The sequence below is a fragment of the Mesoplodon bidens genome (assembly GCF_964165515.1).
Source record: "Mesoplodon bidens genome assembly, chromosome: 4".
Classification (NCBI taxonomy): domain Eukaryota; kingdom Metazoa; phylum Chordata; class Mammalia; order Artiodactyla; family Ziphiidae; genus Mesoplodon; species Mesoplodon bidens.
The window spans coordinates 158,831,116-158,850,230 of NC_138160.1; positions in this window are offsets into that span (position 1 = coordinate 158,831,116).

Below are 19,115 nucleotides of genomic sequence, written 5' to 3' on the forward strand. Positions count from 1 at the left end.
ACACCCCGAGAGGAGAGAGGCAGTTGTGATCTTTCCCATTCCATAAGGCCATCTGATAGAGGAGCAGACAGAGAGTGTGCTGGGCTAGAACCTCCAAACTTGTCAGACCGGCCCTCCCCTCTGCTTGCAGATGAGGCCTCAGAGAGCAGTAGGCCTTGAACCTTAAGAGACCCTGGACATCCAGACCCCACTTCCAGCACTGGCACCCTTCAGACCTGGCAGGTGGCCGTACAGGAAGCAGCTCCTCCAGACCTCAAGCCTCTGCAGCTGGGCAAGGCGGGAGGGACCAGAATCAAGACGGGCTTGATTTGGTGGCTGCCCCAAGGACGGGCATCTTGGACCTGAATGCCCAGTGGCCTGCACGAATCCAAGTGCTTCGGCTGGGGCCCCCGGGCTTCCCGCGTGGCCGCCCTCCCTCCTCACTGCTCCAACCTCCCCCTCTTCTCCCAACACCAGCAAAGCGGGTCCCTACACCACATCCATTCCCCGTTTCCCACCTCCTGGCCTTGCCCGTACTGTTCCCTGAGCCCAGCAGGCTGGGGTTCCAATCTTCCTATTCAATCCCCACCTGTTTTCAAGGCCTGACTCATACCTCATCTGCTCCAAGAAGCATTCCTGGACCCCTTATCTGATGGCCTGTAGTATTGACTGTCCTTTTCACAACTTGAAACCCGTGACCATGTTCGAGAGTATACGTTTGCTCAACTGATTCAATATAACAGAATGTGTTGGGCACTTTCTCTGTACCTGACAGCAGGACAGACATCGTGAAGGATGACAGGAACCTGACCCCCAGTGAGAACCCTGAGGATGGAACACTGTGTAGAACGTGAGCTCACTGCACCTTCCCAGCAGGCTGGGGGGGGGGGCATCCAGACAAGAGTCCCTGCCTCCTTTCCTCATCTGCCCTGCAGCCCAGCCTTTTAGAGCTCAGTACCTACCCCAACGACACCCTGAGGGCCGCCCATTTTACAGATGAGGAAACTCAGGCTCAGAAACAAAGAGGCTAGCCTTGATCACGCCACTAGGAAGGGCCTGACCCTGGATCCACAGCCAGTCTGTGTGGCCCCAGAACCCACAGGAATTCTCTCTACATCACTCTACCTCTCATGTTAGGTGTCAATGACAGCCTTAATTATCCCATTTGTGCTGTATCTTTTGGGTTTTTTTTTTTTTTTTTTTTGGCCACACCTGGCATGTGGGATCTTAATTCCTCCCCTACCAGGGATCAAAACCGCACCCCCCCCCCACATTGGAAGTGTGGAGTCTTAACCACTGGACTGCCAGGGAAGTCCCATGCTGTATCTTTCTTTCCCAGTGTTCTTCTACTTTTTCCTGAGATCTGCTCACCCTCCTCGCCCGGCATGGTGCAGAAACCCTTAGTAGCTGTACATTTTCAGCTTGCTTCCTTCTTCTCTCTGAAGATCTGTCTTTGCCTTCTTTCTTGTCCCACAGCCTTGAGCGGCGAATTCGTTTCCAATTCCATAGCGCCACCTTGCGGTCATGTAGAAAATAGAGCTTTTTTGATCAAGTGGGCAAAGGGAAGAAGCCTCACCGCCTTCTAGGTCAGGAGATAATCTGTCAGTCACACCAACAGCAAAACCAGTGTTTCCGGCACAGCCCGCTCCACCTCCACATGGGACTCACATTTGCACTAATTCCATACAGCCCGCCCTGCCCGTGTAGGAAATAGACACGGAAGCCTTCCCTCATCACCAGGTGGTCTCCTGTGGGTTCTGGTGTCTGCTGGGCCCAGTCCAAGTACAAACCAGGGGACGCCAGCCCTTTGGTGGAGTCCCAGTGGTCTGCCAGGCCCCAGGCAGGGAAAAGGCCACCCCAGCAGAGGTGCCACACGCAGCTCTAAACTGACCAGTGGAGAGCTCATCCCTAAAACTATCCCAGAGCCCTGGAGAGCTCTTTCCTCTAACTCAGAGAAAAACACATAGAGAACAGTCCACATACTTATGACATCATTTTAAGTGATAAATGCAGATATAAAATTGTAGGTACTGGGTGATCTTTCTTCTTTTTACATAAACATTCACATGTTACAAAATTGCACTAAAAATCTGGAAGTATGTTAAATGTTAATGAGGGTTACTTGTGCATGGTGGGATTTTTAATATACTTTTCTATATATCCCAACTTTTTCACAGTTATCCTGGAATACCTTTATCATGGGGAGGAGGGGGAGAGGACAAGATGGAAGACATGTTTACGCTCTTTGGAAAATTGAAAACATTTCCTGTGATGCACAGTGGAGCTGTGGTATAGGAACTAGCCTTGAACTTGAGGCCAAAAGCCCAGGTCATCCACTCACAGGCTGGGTATCCTTGGGCAAGCCACCTCCCTAACCCCCATCTGTCCTCCATAAACTAGAAATAATTTTAGCTACCTACCTCACAGTGTTAGTCTGAGGGCTGAATGAGATCATGTATGTGAAAATACTGGTACAGAGTGAGTCTTAATGAATGTTTTTTGAGTGAATAGTATTTTATATATTTAGTATTGAGCAGTTCAATGCGAGTGACAGAAACCCAACTTAATCCAGTTTAAGAATGAGGACAGAATCACAAAGTTACAAAACCGAAAAGACGAGGGTTTCAGGCACAGCTGTATCAAGCTGTCCAAATGTTATCTTTAGAGATCTCTTTTCTCCATCTCCTTGGTTCTCCTTTCCCTTGTACTGGCTCAAATCTCAGGCAGGATTTTCCTAGAAGTGGCAAGATGCGCTCAGCAGGCCTCAGCCCACATCTCACCTTCTCAAGTCTCCAGACCCTTAACAGGGAGAGCACTTCTATTTCCCAGGAACTCCAACAAAATTTCCTCAACCCTAATCCAAACACTGAGGCCAGGAGTCTGACTGTCAGGCCTGGAAAGTCACAAGCACTCCCCTGGGAAAGGTGGTCAGAGCCTGCCCTACTCAAACAATGTGATTATTGGGGGTGTTTACCCAAAGGAAATTTGGGGTACAATTACCACAGAAAGTAATAAATGGCAGACATCCCCAACAGACACATTCATCAATAACATAGCACAAAGGCTGCCACGGACGTAGGGTCACACCTCTCTTAAGACAGAGATTCTGATAAGTAGCTTTGACCTTTGTGCCAAGAGCCACCTTGGAATGGAAAGAGCCTGGGCTGGGAGAGGGAAGACAGGCTTTCTCCTTGCAGCCTGTCCCACATGACCTTGAGCAAGCAGCGAAGCCTGGCTGGGTCTCAGGTTCCTCACCTGTTCAAGCAGGGTGCTGAGCTAGGATCCACACTCATGCCTCCAGACCCAGGCAGTTAGCAAATGAGTGAAGGGCCAGTCATGGGGCCACACGTGAGCACAAGCCCATTTAGAAGGCCAGGCTCCCTCCTTGTATTGTGAGGGAGGAGGCCCCGTGTTACCAGGTCTTCTGGTCTTTCAAGGTTTTCTGTGAAACCTCCTGACTTTGCAATGTTGAAAACTAACTTAATTGCGGTGATGGTTGCACCCCTCTGGATTCATGCACGCCACTGTGAGAGCTATGGAACTGTACGCTCCAAGAGGTGAATTGGAAGGTATATGGATTACATCTCAATACAGCTGTTATAAGTGAATTCAGAAGCTTTCTAAAATTATTCAGCCTTAAAAAGGAATGAAGTCCCGATACATGCTGCTGCATGGAGGAACCTTGAAAACATTATGCAAAGTGAAAGCAGCCAGTCACAAAAGGGCACCTATCATAGGATTCTGTTTATATGAAATATCCAGAACAGGCAAAAAGCATTGGTGGTTGCAAACTATTATATACAGAATGGACAAACAACAAGGTCCTACTATAGCACAGGGAACTACATTCAATATCCTGTGATAAACCATCATGGAAAAGAATATGAAAGAGAATGTATAGATACATATAACTCTGTCACTTTGCCTTACAGCAGAAATTAACACAACATTGTAAATCAACTATACTTCAATTTAAAAAAAAAATAAAAAAGCATTGGTGGTGATGGCCAGGGGGCGGAGGAGGGGGAGTGACCAGACTTTCCTTTTGGGGCCATCAGAATGTTTTGGAACTCGACAGTGGTGATGATTGTACAACAGTGTGGACGTACTAAATGCCACTGAATTGTGCACTTTAAAATGGTTAATTCTATGTAATAGGAATTTTACCTCAATTTTTTCAAGTTTTTAAAACATTCTGCTAGCCAAATAAAACATACCTGTGGGCTGAACTGGGCCCAGTGGTTGCCAGTTTTTAATCTCGCTAAGGTCCCTTCTAACCCTCAGATCCCATGTTCCCAGGGACAAAAATGTCAGCTCCTGTCAGAGAAGCAGTGGCAGGCTGACCGCAGCTTACAGCCAAGAGAAAAGAGGCATCCTGTCTCCTCGAAGAAGAACCTCCCCAAGATAATTTGAGGCCAGAAAATAAAAGTCTGCTGGAGCTGGAAGCAGGCCAGGGTTTTCGGTTTGTTTCTAACTGCCCTTTGCCACAATGAAGGGCAACGAATTGCATCTGGGTGACAGCAAATGGACCCTGTTGACACGGCCCAACTTTAATTTTTGTGAAGTTAATAATTAGGCTGTCATCCCTCTGCTCCAGAGCAATTAGTGGCCTGCAGAGGGGATGAATGGGCCCTATTATCAAGGGGAATTATAAATAGAAGGAGGTGCAGGGTGGCTGAAGCTCTGCACAGCATCACCCCTGCCCTCTCGCACGCACCAGAGTCCCCACCAGCCCGACTGTGATCACTTGCCTCCAGCTGACAGCTTGAATCCCAGCTGCCATCCGAAAAGGCTCTAAATTCTGCCTCTGTCATCTGAGCCTGACTTTTTACGCTGTCCAGAGCAGGGCCCAGCAGCCCTGCTGAGCCACAGGACAGCCAGAGTGAGATAAAGTCCTTTGTTTCGGTGGCCTCCTGACTCCGGGGTCTGGAGGTGTCTGGTGCTGAGCAGAAGGAACTGGGCTCAGCCTGACAGGCCATGGTGTTGGGGACACTGAGTGACAGCCTGTTCAGTGTTTCCCCAGGTCAGCTCGGGATCCCAGCCAGGAGCAACAGCCCCCAAAGCCAGGGCCGGAGACAGCCCAGGTTCACACCGGTATCCTTGTTCTGCTGCTTCTGCTTCTTCCAGCATCTCAGACAAGTTCAGAACCCTCTCTGCAAACTCTTACAAGAGACCAGATAGAAACAGAGCTTCGTAGTTCAAGAAAAAAGCACTTGTCACTGTGAGCAACAGTTTAAAAACGCAAATACCTACAGCCAAAACCAATTATAATAATAGTTAACATTTATATAATTTTCAGTGCACCAGGCACTTTTTTTTTTTTTTTTTTTTTTTGCGGTACGCGGGCCTCTCACTGTTGTGGCCTCTCCCATTGCGGAGCACAGACTCCGGACGCGCAGGCTCAGCGGCCATGGCTCACGGGCCCAGCCGCTCCGCGGCATGTGGGATCTTCCCGGACCGGGGCATGAACCCGTGTGCCCTGCATCGGCAGGCGGACCCTCAACCACTGCGCCACCAGGCAGGGAAGCCCCAGGCACTTTTTATATATTAACTCACTTAAGTTTCCCCAAACAGCCTTATGAGATAGGTACTATTATTATTCCCATCTCACAGGTTTGTAAACTGAGGCAGCAAACAGTTTCGCTAACTTGTCCAAGTCACACGGCCAGGAGGTAAAATTCAAATCCACTCTGGCTCATGCTCTTAACTATTGTTTCTGTGGCTTATGCTTTAGTCAGTGAGTGAAACAGACCAAGGGTAGGAGACAAGAAGGAGTGGTGGGGACTGCAGTGCCCTGGAAACAGCACATCCAGACTAAGGGAGGAAGCAGCCCGCCAATGGGCTGCCTTAAAGGGATGAGGACGCCGATATTTTTCAAGAGAAGCTGGAAATCTAAATTTAACATGAAATTTGATTTTCAAATGTTGGTAACTAACTCAAAGCTTTTAAAAACACTGTGCAGACCAAACAAAGCAGCTCTTTGAGCCACTACTTTGCAATTCTGATGGAGAGCAATGCTCCTGACTCTCTGGCCCCATCTCTGGCCTCACTGGGATTCAGTCTCAGTCAAGTACAGCCTCTTCAGTCTGCCAGGCCTGCTTCCAAGGGAAGAAATTGAGACAGAGAGAGAGAGAGAGAGAGAGGTGACGACCCACAGTCCAAGGCTGGGCTCTACCAATAGCTGTGTGGCTTTGGACAAGTTACCTACCCGCTCTGGGCCCTAATCTTCTCATTTGTTAAATAGAGATAATAGTTCCTGTGTCACAGGGTTATTGGGCCCTGTATGAAAAGGTCACAGGGACCAAGCTTGATAGACTGTAAGACACCTTCTAGACGTGGGAGCCTCCTCAAGCAGGTGGCCTTAGCCCGTGGTCTGCCAGGACAGGTAGAAGGGAAGGACCCCCAATCCTGTGCAGCTAACTGCCCATCTCACAGCTGCTGCCCCCACGTCCTGCTTTTCCACTCACACAGCCTGTGATGTCAGGACAAACAAACACCGTGGAGCCCACACACCCCGAGTCCCTGCTGACCTCGTCCCCATACCTCCCACGATGGAGGCTGCCCGCTTGCATGGGGCAGGAGAGATTGCAGGCCAGCCTCTCACATGACACACAATTTTAAAATTAGAGAAATGTTAAAAATGCAGAAAATGCACCACAACCCCCATCCCCATAAATAATTTGGTGCATATTCAACTAAATAATTATTTCTATACATAAAAACAGAAGTTATGTACGGTATTTCTTTATGAAACGGGAACCAGATGCACATGGCAGCTATCTTTTTGATTTACTCTGTCTTGGACGTCTTTCCATGTTAGCATATTGCTACCGTATTCTTATGAATGGTGCCACAGAATTTCATTATTTTTGAAACTAGTCCCCTGTAAGTGGACATTGCTTCCAATTTCTTTGCAGACACAAGCAGAGCCACCAAGAGCATCCCTGTACCTATAGCTTTAGTCACTCGGGCCCGGAAAGGTGTAGGAGGACGGGGATGTTCATACCTGGCTAATTCTTAGATGGGGAAATGCTGAGTCAGAATGGCTGGTGAAATTAGGAGTCCTTTCATTATCTTTGATTTATTCAAGTTATCTTAATTTAAAAATGTATTTGCTAAGAAAAGTGAAGGAATGGAAAGTGGACATCACAAACAATTAAAAACATCCTTGTGACCCAAGCAGGTATCACGACTTATCACGATGTATGTGCAGTTGCTTTATAGACTCCGGGACAAAAATTCAGAGCTTGCACTTCAGGGTTAACTTTTAAAGAGCGGGAAGCCCCCTGGGGATTTTCCTGAGTCCCCTCCAATCACTCTGGACGGGGAGGAGCCACTGTGTCCTCCCTGATGGGGAGGGAGACTCAGGCCAACATGGAACACTCAATTATGGGGAAGTAATTTGTAACTGGAGCTAAACTCCAAGAAAGAATATGGTCAAGGACAGAGGAGATAGAGGGGAAAACCAATGAATCAGGAGGCCTGGGTTGGAATCTTGACTCTACATCTACTACTTGTGTGGTCCTGTGCAAGTCATTTGTCCTCTCTGACCCTCAGTCTCTTCCTCTGAAAATGAATGTAGTAGTCTGACTTCATAGCACGTGAAGAATCCAGCCTGAGGCCTGGCACATAGCAAGTGTTCAAAAATCATTGGCTAAATCAGAATCCTGAAAATTCCCTCTGCAATCAATCTAGCAAATTCCATCTGGGTTCACAGGGGGCTACTGGAGCAATGTCATTGCATGAATTTATCCATCAATTGACTGATGAGGGCAGTAAAAATGGCTGTGACTGATTTTGATCCCAGAATAGGCTGGCTGCTTCACTGCCCCCAGGAAATAGGTTGTCTTGACAGGGCCCACCACTGTTTTTTCTTTTTCTTTTTTCTTTTTTTGGCAGGTGTCTTGGCTGGAGGCAAAAGTAAAACCATGGCATGGGACTTTTGTGGGACAAAGTACTTTTGCTTGTGTGGCCCCTCCTTCCTGACACACCTCCTCATCTTCCCTCTAGCAATCTCGATCTTTCAAACCCTGATCAAAGAATTGTCTCTCCAAGAAGCCCAAACCAGCCCACCCCTCACTTTGCATTGCCTCAGCCCACAGACCTACAGTCTGTGACACACCATGTGCATGTGCGGGCGTGCGCACACGCACACACACACACAAGCATGCACAATGGTCTTACAATATTCTGTGCTTGCTCAATTTCTCCGACTGCTTTATGTACCTACATCAGTTCTCCCTCACTAAAATGTAAGCTTCCAGATGAGGCATTTTCTAATTCTCAGATCTACTAAATATCATTTACTGAGTATACACCATGCACCAAGTGTTTCGCCTACATTATTCCATTTAATCTTCTCAAGAACTCCATGTGACTTAAATGTCATTGTGTTCAATTTACAGATGTGGAAACTAAAAGTTCAGAGAGGCGAAGTAACTCATCCAAAATCACAGAGCTTAGCACTCAAGGTATACAAGTCAGCACTCAACAAATAATTTTGAATGGTTGAAAGAATGGATGGATGGTTAGATGGGTGAGTGGATGAATGGGGTGGATGGGTGGGTGCATAAATAGACAGCAAATCAGTGGTAGATCCAGGTTTACCTGACTCCAGTGAGGTCTTTCCATGTGAGCACAAGCGAGCTCCTACATTTAGCACCCAGAGCAGGCACAGGGCAGGGCCCAATCACTGTCAAACATTACCCCAAACACACAGCAGCAGCTGAGCATACTTGTTCCAACCAGTTTCCATAGCTACAAGGCTGGGTGTTGGATTCAGCCACAGGCAAGGGTGAACCATTAGGGTGAGGACCAAAGATTCTCCTCCCTCCCTCACAGCAAGAATGGGCTGATGAGCTGAGGTTCTGGGTGGAGGATTTGGGTGGGATTCTGGCTTACTGGGACCCCCCTGGTTAGCAAGAGGGTCCCCCTCACCAGGCCACAAGGGGGCAGCATCTCCCCGCATCCGCCTACCCCAGGCGGGCAGGGCTGGGTCAAGAGCCTGCTGCTGGGTGAGCAAGTTCCACCAGGGCCCTCCTCTGGCCCCGCCCTGTAAGTTTAAGCCTGCGTTGGCTGTTCGGGTCGGGGGAACCCTGGCTGGGAGTGCTTAAGAAAACACTGGAACAACCAAAATTTCAGTGCCTGCCATTAGGGGGCAACCTAAAACGATCTCGGCAGACACGGCTCAGCCCTGAGCAGCCCTTATGAAGCCTGTGGCCCCTGCTGATGCGGGAAAGTCCCCAACATAGGTCAGATGAGAAAAAGCTAAGTGCTGAACATGGGTGTAGAGCAACCTCATTTGTGTAAATTGTAAATACGTGCACATAAGCATATGTATTTATTTGTGTGCTGGTCTATGCAAAAGGAAATTCTTGAAGAAATCCCAAGCAGCTGTTTGAAGGCTAGGGGTTTTTTTGTTTGTTTTGGTCGTTTTTTTCATTTGTTTGTTTTGCCTTTTCTTCTATATACTTCTTTTATTTCGTATGTTTATGTATTATTTATATAATACAATATATCATTAAAGAAAGTAAAGGAAAAACCAAACAAAAAAACCTGACAGGCAAAAACCCTCCAAATTTAAAATTTTAAACTAAATACTTTAAACTTTTTATGTTTCCACTCAAATATTATTAAATACTTTACTATTCAGACTTGAAATTCAAGAAAATATAACCAGATTTCTTAGCAAAGAACTGAGAATTTACACTATTTAATGTAATTATTCAAATTTGTAATAAAATTGAACAGAAGTACTTAATCCTAAGAGATTTAAGAAAGTTTCTACTTTACAAGGACACAGTGTTCACTATATTCATTAGTTCATGTTTTACTAACATCAGCGGCTGTCGATATTTTAAAGGGAGAAATATTTATTCAAAGGAAAAGCCATGAAACAACAGCAAAAACTCTTTTGTAAAAGTGTTTGTATAAGCTCAGTGAGGTGTCTTTAGGCAGACTAAATTGCTGATTAGACTTGGCAGCACTAGGAACCCAATCTTTAATTTTATTCCAGTTTCAGTGATTTAGAATCATGTGCCAATTTTAATGTTTTGGCATCCTTTCCATAACATGAAAAACTTATTCTGTAAACCTAAACATTCAAGGGCATTTAAAAACAAATATCAGATATCAAAACTACCAAAATTCACTTGATTTCTAATAGACAAACCTTCCTAATGATAAAATTAAGATATATACCTGTGGAAAAGTAAAATAAGCCCATCTCAACTTATAGTTACAGATGAATTGGTTTCTAATTATTCAGATAGAAATATATGCCTCAAAGGAATGCTCAATCATATTTAAGAATTATATTTAGTAATCAGCAATAATTAATGAACAAACTCAAATGTATTAAGGTGTAAATTATACTTGGTATAGAGAAATTCTAGAAAAACAAAGTCAAGTCTATTTTCTGTACTTTTCTTCCAAACTAAATAAATGACAGAAAAGAATAACATATTCTAACCTTTCTGTTTTGGATTCATTGTCAGTTTTGTACCGTTCAAAATCTTAGCTAAGAGACTGTAGCTTTTCTTGAAGTCTCTTTTCACATCCAACACTTCCTCGATAAAATTTTCTCTCTTCTTCCTTTGCTTTCACAAATTTTTCTTCCGTAGCCTTGAACTCATGAAGAATTAGCTGACTCCACAGTACTTACAGACTTTTTCTTTGGGAGACATCTAGAAAATAGAATATACATTTACCGAAATGATATTTTCTTAATTCTAAAAAATAAAGTTCATGAAGGCTATGTTCGGAAGGAGAGGCTTGTACTTTTTCTTTTCAGCCTTTCTGTGCTTTTGAAGTATTTTTTTGCCATTGGAATGTATTGATTTTTTTTAATTAACAGGGGTTGGCTAGAAATTGGGATTTGTGGAGACTTTTGTTTGCTTGTTTCCTTTTCATTTTTTACACTTTCTTGATTTTTTAACCTTATCGATAAGGAGGAGGAGGGTAGTTTAGGGCTTGCTACTAACCCAGCCTCCTTAACTCCCCACACCCTACAGGCAGGAGGCCCCGCTGGCAGTGCCTGGCTGCATGGTACCCTCCCTCCAGGGCAGGGTGGCAGGCTCAGCCCCGGAGCACAGGGCCCAGGCACCCCAAGCTACAGGGAGGCCAGCACCATCTGATTTTCCAAGGCTGATTTTGAGGAATAAGGACAGATCCATGGGGTACTGAGGGCTTGGTGCTCGGTGCTCAAATCCTGCTAGTGAGGCCCCCTGTCGCCAACACAGCGGGGCCTGTGAAGCGGAGCTCTGGGTGAACAGCAGGGCCCATGGACTTATGAAAGCAGCAGATATGACCCAGGGATTTGCCAGTCCAAACTGACCTTGAGTCAACGCTGTCCTAACAGTTTCAGCGGCAGATGGACCTTGTGTAGTAAAATGGTTGGGGCTTCAGAACCCAACAGATTTGACTTTGAACCTGTCTCCTGCATCTGACAGCTGGGTGACTTTGGGCAACTGACCTGACCTCTCTGAGCCTCAATTTTCTCATTTGTCAAATAGCAGTTATAAGAACATTGTTATAAAAAAAGTGAGTGTTGATCAGACTCACAGACATAGAGAACAGACTTGTGGTTGCCAAGGGGGAGGGGTGTGTGGGGAAGGGAAGGATTGGGAGTTTGGGGTTAGCTGATGCAAACTATTTTATATAGAATGGATGAACAACAAGGTCCTACTGTATAGCACAGGGAACTCTATTCAATATCCTGTGATAAACCATAATGGAAACAAACATGCTTATAACTGAATTATTTTGCTGTATAGCAGAAATTAATACAACATTATAAATTAACTAGACTTCAATAAAATTTAAAAGAAAAAAAAAGGGAGCATTGATGTACGTAAACCACCTAAGAAAGAGATTGGCATATAGAAGACATTTAATGAATGGTGACCACACTCATTACCATCATTATTATCTCCTTCTCCTCCTAGAAGGAAAATCAACCATAAAGCTGAATGGAATGAAAACTGAATCCAGAAAGTCTCCAGCTTGGCAATTGTCATCTGGTCCACCTCTGAACCAGATCAGTGTCTCCTCAAGAGTGCAGAGGATGTTGCTCCTCTGTCAACCCTACATGTGAAACCAAAGTCCCCACCGGGGACTCTGCCCATCCCCCGCCCCTACACTCACCACCACTCCATCCAAGGCGCAGGCCCAGCTCCCAACCCTGCAGTTCCTATGTGTTCTCACTTGAAGGCAACATTGAGCTTCAGATTTCAACCTGCCCAGGAGTGTTCACCCTCCTCAGTTCTCCAGCCTCCATCACCAAATCACAGACTAACAGAATCAGGCTGCTCATAACACAGAGAGAGCAATTCTAGAGACAAAGAAAAGGCATGCTGCTTTCCACCACCTAAACATGGCACCAGCTGAAAATATAAAGGGGTTTCGGCAGATAAGGAGCAAAAATAAGATGGGGAGAGGGGACCTGTGTGCACCTTTGCAGACTTATCTATGAGTAATAAAAAATTGCAAGCAACGTAAATGACTGCAATAGCAAGGTAAATTATAATATGTCTACTCGAATGAGCATTTAAAATTCTAATGATGAGGATAATGCAGCAACGTGAGACAATTCCCTAAGTGGAAAGAAGAATGCAATTTTTCTCTATATTTTTATTCCAGCCATGTCTAAAAATTCTATATGCTTGTAGGGGGAAAAAAGGAAACAAGAATAAATTTTAAAAATTAAATTGCAGAGGTGAGAGGACTAGAGGTTTCATCTAGTCTGTTTTGCATTTGTGTTGTTTATTCCCTTTTTTAATATTCAGGACTGTTGACGGCCGTTGGCGGAGCATAATGTGCTAGAAAACACACAGATTCTGTAATAACACAGTCCTGACGCTTGTGCCCACTGAAGTCATGGATCGTCCACAGTACAGACACGCTTGTGGGTTAAGATACAAATATTCTCCAGAGAGTGGCTAAGAAACTGTTCCACCAGAGGGATGGGACAAGCACTGTTCCAGGATTCATTAAAACACAGTAGAAGGGCTTCCCTGGTGGCGCAGTGGTTGAGAGTGTGCCTGCCAATGCAGGGGACACGGGTTCGAGCCCTGGTCTGGGAAGATCCCACATGCCGCGGAGCGGCTGGGCCCATGAGCCACAACTACTGAGCCTGCGCATCTGGAGCCTGTGCTCCGCAACAAGAGAGGCCCCCATAGTGAGAGACCCACGCACCGCGATGAAGAGTGGACCCCTCTTGCCGCAACTAGAGAAACCCTCGCGCAGAAACGAAGACCCAATACAGCCAAAAATAAATTAATTAATTTTAAAAAGAAAAGTAAAAAAAAAAAAACACAGTAGAAAATAAGAACATGTACGTTTATTAGGTTCTCTCTCTTTACTATAGAAAAGCAGGATTTCAACGTGAGGGGAGGAGAATGGAAGAAAGTGGAAGGAGATACTAGTCCATAATAATAATCCCTAATTTGGGCAGACCAGGTTTGTCTCAATAATGATTTGCCATTTAGTAAGCGTCCCCATGTGTTAGGTGCGAGCATTACACTGAGCACATCATGCTTATTACCCCGTGTAACGCACTCGACAACTTCGTGGGACAGTAGAATTTACTTTCCACTTTTTATAGATGAAAAATGGAGGCTGAGTTGCATGATTTGTTAGTGGCCAAGTCAGGATTTGAACCTGGGTTGGTCTCCCTTCCTGAAGCTTGTGCTTCACACACACACACACACACACACACAACTGCTCGGAGAGGCAGACAGAGGAGACCGGAAGGGCCCCACCATGGGCAGGACCTGAGGTTGGCCTTAAGCACCAAGCAAGGGGCAAAAAGCTAAATGGAGTATAACCTTTAAAAATTGTGAATCACTATACTGTATACCTGTAACTTATATAATATTGCACAGCAACTATACTAATAAAAATTTTTATTCCAAAAGCGGGGGGGGGCAAAAAGCTACAAGAGAGACCCTTGTCTTCATCCTAATGATGACACAAATGACATCTGTGTGCCAGAAGGTTCTGGACACTTTTGCTGCTGGGTGGGATTAAAACAAAGCATTTGGCTGGCAGGAGGGAGCAGGAACATCTTCAGAAGATGCTCGTGGGTCCTAGTCTCCATGTTTGCTTGTCTCCCGTTCCCTTGCTCTGGTTTTCCTGCCTCTCAGCATCACTGGGTGAGAGTACAAAACCTGAGTGCCTGCCTGTGTGGGAAAGCTCCAAGGTCAAAGAGTTGCATTCAAACCATATACCCTCCAGAACTCAAGTGAGCAGAGCCTGTGAAATCAGTGTTGGCCAATCTGCAAATGGGCTAAAAGAGAGAACTTTTCATGAGACATAATTTGGGCTGGGTTGGTTTTTAGCTAATATTTGTATGTCCGGGTACTCACAAAGGAGGCACTGTTATTGTGTCTATTTCACAGATGAGAAATCCAGGACTGGAAGGAACTTCCCAAAGCCTCTTAGCTGGGAAAGCGTGACAGACTCCAGAGTCCAAGCTCACTGGAGCCCAAGCTCTCAACCACTACAATATAATGCCTTCCACTGTGCCAGACTGCTTAGATGGAAAAGAGAACAAAAACTTCACAGCAACCTCTCTGCACCTCAGGCCCTTTATCTGTAAAATGGGCCAATAATAGTAACACCTGGGACTTCCCTGGCGGTCCAGTGGTTAAGACTCTGTGCTTCCAATGCAGGGGACGCAGGTTTGATCCCTGGTCAGGGAAGTAAGATCCTGCATGCTGTGCAGCACGGCCAAAAAAAAGAAAAAAGGAACTGAAAAAAAATAATAACAATAATAATAATAACAACACCTGGGGCTTCCCTGGTGGCACAGTGGTTGAGAATCCGCCTGCCAATGCAGGCGGCACAGGTTCGATCCCTGGTCCGGGAAGATCCCACGTGCTGTGGAACAACTAATCCCATGTGCCACAACTACTGAACCTGCGCTCTAGAGCCCGTGAGCCACAACTACTGAGCCCGCATGCTGCAACTACTGAAGCGCACCTGGGCGTCTAGAGCCTGTGCTCCACAACAAGAGAAGCCACCGCAATGAGAAGCCCACGCACCTCAATAAAGAGTAGCCCCAGAACAGTATGGAGGTTCCTTAAAAAACTAAAAATAGAACTACCATAAAACCCAGCAATCCCACTACTAGGCATATACCCTGAGAAAACCATAATTCAAAAAGAGTCAGGTACCACAATGTTCACTGCAGCACTATTTACAGTAGCCAGGACATGGAAGCAACCTAAGTGTCCATCGATAGATGAATGGATAAAGAAGATGTGGCACATATATACAATGGAATATTACTCAGCCATAAAAAGAAACAAAATTGAGTTATTTGTAGTGAGGTGGACAGACCTAGAGTCTGTCATACAGAGTGAAGTAAAGTCAGAATAGAAAGACAAATACCGTATGCTAACACATATATATGGAATCTAAAAAAAGAAATGTTCTGAAGGACCTAGGGACAGGACAGGAATAAAGGCACAGACATAGAGAATGGACTTGAGGACACGGGGAGGGGAAAGGGTAAGCTGGGACGAAGTGAGAGAGTGGCATGGACATATATACCCTACCAAATGTAAAATAGATAGCTGGTGGGAAGCAGCCGCATAGCACAGGGAGATCAGCTCGGTGCTCTGTGACCACCTAGAGGGGTGGGATAGGGAGGATGGGAGGGAGGGAGATGCAAGAGGGAGGGAATATGGGGATATATGTATATGTATAGCTGATTCACTTTTTTATACAGCAGAAACTAACAGAACATTATAAAGCAATTATACTCCAATAAAGATGTATAAAAAAAAGAGTGGCCCCCACTCTCCACAACTAGAGAAAGCCTGTGTGCAGCAATGAAGACCCAACACAGCCAAAATAAATAAATTAAATAAATTTATTTAAAAAATAATAATAATACCACCACCTACCTGAGAGGGTTGTTGTCAGAATTAAATAAGTTCCTCCATGTACATGGTCTTACTCAATAGATAGTAGTTGTTGTTTAACTATTATTGAGATTATAGAGTCAAGACTTGGAAGGACCAAAGTGACCTGGTCTGACATCCCTACAACAACTTCCAGTTGCTTAAACTGCAAAGGAATCATCCTTGCTCCATGAGGGGCTTGTTCTTTCATGAAGACATTCATGATTAGAAATGTCTTCCTAATATATTTGGCTAAATCTGGCTCCCACGACATACATCCTCCCCCAGGTCTATTTCTGCCCTGGAAGAGAAACTGAATAAAGCCAGTCCCTCGCACCCAGCAGTGCTTCCAAGCTGAGGAGGAGCCCTGCACTTCGTGCCCCTTCCAGGGCCCCCTCACTACTCAGCATCCCTGCCCCTAGAAGCCCAGAACAGGATGCAGGCGTCCAGCTGGACCCTGCCACTTCCCTGACCCCGGCTAATATTAATGCAGAGGTGATCCCCTTTTGTCTTACATTGACAGAATGGAAGGAGAAAAGACATCGGAAGCATCATATTGAAAATAAAAAGGACAGTTGTGTTTGGAGCGCTTTGTGATGTGATGAATCTCAGTTCATGACACTTGCCGATTTCTCAGCTTCAACGCCCAACTCAGTCTCCCTGACAGCCACAGCTTCCCTGGAGTGAGGTCTTTGTCCTGGTTTCTCTTCTAGGGGCTTCTGTGCAGTAACCCTCCTTTTCTAGCACACTCAGGCGCTGAGAGTAATCCGGGCAAACAGGACTGGGGTCAGAACACATTTCTGTCCAGAGGACCACGTAGCACGTGGGCCAGACCTGCCTGGAGCCCTCCTCCATCAGTGTTGATCTCTGCATCGTGTCCACACTGCATCCAGGAGAGAACCAGGCTCTGGGCCAACTTCCCACAGAAGCAGAGTTGGTGTGTTAAGCATCTTTATCTCCCAGAGGCTGCAGGGAGCTGGGACCACTCAGGGAGCCGTCTCCACGCCCAAGGAAGCTGTTACTGGGCAGCAGAAAGGACACAGTGCAGGGTTGTTGTCTCATCAGATTCTTCTGAATGCGTGAAAGTGTCCTGGAAAGTTAAAGCTTTATTCCAAGTCTGGGCTAATTGCTTCTCCCTCTGTGCACTCATTCTCTGCCCTTACCATCTCAGACTTACCACTGCATTGCAATTGTCTGGTTACTGATCTAGATCTCTCCCTAATGTGTGAGTTCCTTGCGGGTAGGGATGCATCTCTCTTATTATTTCGATTCCCCAGGACCTAGCACAGTGCCCAGAGATAACAGGTGATCGTGGGTATTTGTTGAATGAATTGATTACATGAATGACCAGCATTTACCATCTGATCCACATTTTGAACTTTCTTTTTTTTTTTTTTTTTTGGCTGCACCAGGTGGCATGTGATGGCATGTGAGATCTTAGTTCCCCAACCAGGGATTGAGCCCACACCCCCTGCATTGGAAGCTTGGATTCCTAACCACTGGACCACCAGCGAAGTCCCCACATTGTGTACTTTCAGTGAAGCTGCACAGCCATGGGTGGACTCCCAGTTTCAAGATGGTGGAATAAGATTTTCTTCTTACGAATCACACAAGGACAAAAAAGAGGAAACATGAACAAACTTCATTTTCAGTGAAACAGGAGACAACTGTAAGACTAACCCCAATGTAGAAAAACTCAAGTACATAGAGAAATGTAAATGACCCAGCAGAGAGGAAGCAAGGCAAACTCAAGGATCTGCATGATTGGCTGGAGGGACCTACAATTTGTTCTACAGAACCCCAAAAAGGTTCAGGAATAGGAAGCCTCAAGTTCTCACATTAGATAGAGGCTGAACAGGGAATGAAAATAGAAAAAAAAATTTTAATCTCTTTTAAGAGTATACAGAGTCCATCAACTGATGAATAGATAAACAAGATGTCATATATCCATACAATGGAATATTATTCAGCTTATCAAAAAATGAAGTACTGATTCATGCTGAAACAGAGATGAAACTTGAAAACATTGTACTAAGTGAAAGAAGCCAGACACAAAAGGTTACATATTGTATGAGTCTATTTATATAAAATGCCCAGACTAGGCAAATCTAGAGAGACAGAGAGTATATTAGTGGTTGCCAGAGGCTGAGGAGGGTGGAGTGGAAAGTGACTGCTAATGGGTACAGGGCTTCTCTTTGGGGTGATGAAAATATTCTGGAATTAGAGAGAGGTGTTAGTTGTACAACCTTGTAAATATACTATAAGCAACTGAATTGTGTACTTTAAAGGGATACATTTTGTGATATGTGAATTATATCTCAATTTTTTTAAAAAGAGTACACAAAACTTCTGATCAGCTTTTTCTGATTTAAATTTGAACTGGGAGACAAGGATCACCAGAATCTTGAAGAACATCTCGACCATGAAAGACAGAGACAAAAACGTACAAAGACAATAAAGAAACTCAGAGCAGAGATAATGCAGGGCTCAGAAGAAAACTTCAAATATTTATAATTAATATGCCCTGCATGATAAGAGAAGAAAGAAATTGCTCCCATGAAGCAAGAGCATGAGTAGAGAAGCCAAAGAACAAGAAATTCTTAGAATAAAGTTTTTTAATTATAGCTGAAGTAAACCTTTCAATAAAAAGATTAGAAGATTAAGTTGTGTGTCCCCCTGAAATATCCTCCTCCAATAAAAAGTCAAAGAGAGGGCAAAAGGTGAGAAAAGATTAAAAAGAAATTATATATATATATATATTTTTTAATTGGAGTATAGTTGCTTTACAATGTTGTGTTAGTTTCTGCTGTACAGCAAAGTGAATCCGTTATATGTATACATATATGCACTCTTTTTTAGATTTCCTTCCCTTTTAGGTCACCACAGATCACAAAGAAAAGTAAGCAAACAAAAATATTGTACAAGAAAGGAAATTTAATCACAGTAGACTATCAGATACAATAGTGAACAATGCTTACAAAGTCATAAAATGTAAATACTGAATAAGGATTTTATAAAATATTTAGATAATTATATTGTAGGGAAAGGGAAAGAGAAGGTATAAGTGAGCTAAAATCTTCATCTGCCATGCATCAAATTAATAAATCAAGAGACAGCTTAATATACATACTATTTAGAAACATGGAAGCAATGCCAGAATAAATAGCTAACTGGGTTGAAAGATATTCTTTCTGGGAGAAGAGGGTCAGCATTAGTTGAGTGGCCTGG